The sequence below is a fragment of the Rhopilema esculentum genome, chromosome 8 (assembly GCF_057945365.1).
Source record: "Rhopilema esculentum isolate cy_ngs chromosome 8, ASM5794536v1, whole genome shotgun sequence".
Lineage (NCBI taxonomy): Eukaryota > Metazoa > Cnidaria > Scyphozoa > Rhizostomeae > Rhizostomatidae > Rhopilema > Rhopilema esculentum.
In genome coordinates, this window is record NC_142822.1 from 2,928,784 (window position 1) to 2,931,147 (window position 2,364).

Here is a 2,364-nt window from a genome sequence, read left to right on the forward strand (position 1 = left end):
ATGCTCCTACCACACAAGGTCATCGATGTTTTCTGCGCATATTCATATGATACAAAATTTTGACAGCCAACGGACCTTCGAACATACAGTATTCTCTTCAATTGGCGGACAGCGTCGGGGCAAGAGCAAGGTGTCCGTTAATTGGAAGTGTCCGCCTTTTGTAAAGTTTTGTAATATAAGTCCCAAATTTGAAAATAGACCCGAGTTTTGTGTATAAAAGGTGTAATCAGTGGTGGTAACAGGGGAGGGCTAGGGGGGCCTACAGCCCCTCCGTCGGAAACATCTAGTCGCCCCCTGGGGGAAATTTTAAGGTTATTGTCGGAGCAAATTTACGTTTTTCGAAAACCTCCTCATTGTGGTGCTCAATAATATTTTCTTTGGAATGTTATTCAGTAAAAACATTCGATCATTCACATTCGAAAAATTTTCTTTGAAAAAGGAACTTGATTCATAGTAATAACTATTTTAATTCAGAGATATGACAATTTGTAACTCAAATATGATCACTGAAGACCGAGATCGAGATCGAGATACCCAAATGTATCGAAAAGAATTGGAATGTATATCAGTACAAGTCTTTTACAAGAGGATATCATGCCTATATGAACGTCTGGAGTCCGTTGGTGGGGGAAATGTTACAATGCAGGCATGAGCCATCTAATGAGGTGGACGAAAATGCAATAGCAAATCATTAGAACTGATTCTTTGCGAAAGGAAAGCATTGTTGGACACGTGCTACAAAACATTTAAAAATATGCTTATTATTCTTGAAAGTGCCAAACACATTACATCTGAAGTTATTGGAAAGAGGTTGAAGCGTGGAGGTGGCTATAGTCTTGAGATTCCAGTAATTTACCACTTTCATGGAAAAGAAAAGTTAGTAAGCTGGGCTGTAAAGAAGCTCGAAGCTGTAAAAAGCCAATTTGATTGTCACGTGTCAAATTGTTTGAAATGAATATTTGAGCAAATGTTCATTCGTCTCAGCTTTTTGTTCGCTGGCTCATAACTTTTTTGTACTGTCCGCTAATTTGAAAGAAAACAGCCAAATTGACTATTATGTGCAAAAAATATTGTCTGCTTTTTAGAAGGTTTTTCATGAGACTTCGACCAGAAAACGATCAGGGGAAGAAAATTTGACCGCTAATCAGAGTTGTCCGCCTTTAAGAGTGTCCATTAATTGGAGAGGTAACTGTATGTTTATTTGTATCCCAAACAACAGTGTCATCTGGACCCTCGAAATTTTCATGTATTTTATGCTAGAAACCGTTATTTTTTATCCTTGCTAGCAAATATTGAACCATTAGTTATGCTAAGACACATGCATGCACAAGCATTCAGATTAAGCATATCTACACGGATAAGGTGCCAAGTGAGCCATGACCCCTCGAGAAATTTGCATGGCCCCTTTTTTTTCCCCAGTCATTTTTACCACAGTCAAAGCCAATTTGTTTTGAACGTATTTCGCGTATTTGGTAACTGAACTTGACTTATTCGAAAACATAAACGTTTTTCTTACATTCTTTGTAATCTTCCTCGCATATTCTCTAACAGGCTACCTCGATGTGCTATTTAAAAACTTTTATGAACCGTTCTTCCATAGACTTTCAGAATTATCCAAGCAAAGAGAACAGCTTAATTGTTAGCGTCTCAGGGTGACTCTGTGGTTTGTGTCGTGGAAGGCAGGTCCCTGACAAGGGTCTGTGAAATGGTTTGAGTCCCTGATATGACCAGATTCACATATAAATTAAAGAGAGTCGCCAGCTCGCTTTACTTTCAGGCCCAGGAATCACCAGATGTGGCCACATGTACCAGGACACAGCTCAATAATCTCAGCTTTTTAATTTCTGAAAAAAGTCTGAAAATTTATATCCATTTTTGGCAATATCCGTTAAAATGAAAATGTATCCTAGAAATGTTGAATTATGTTTAATGTCATTTGGTATTTCAGTCAACATCTAATTTTTAAGAATATCACAAAATATGTTTGTCAGAAGCTCTAAAACATATGAAGACATTCTTCATACAATATTGCTTAATAGTTTTTTCATCGCCGCCCTTCTTCACTATATTTAAAGTAAAAATTGAGTCAAGAACGTGGTTGCAATTGTCGCAAGAAATTTCAGTAGTCTTTTATACTCATATTTACAAAATGATGATTTTAGGCACAAATATCAGTTCTGCATTGTTTGGAATACGGATTGACTATGATATTTTTATCCTGACTGATCCTTACCTTGGTTGACTGATCGATCAATCTGGATCTTCGCTTTTGTAGATTTTTATGATCATGATTTTTATCAATGTCATCGTGTAGCAAGCAAATTTTGGTCTAAAATTGGATTGAACGATATATTTCTTTTACAG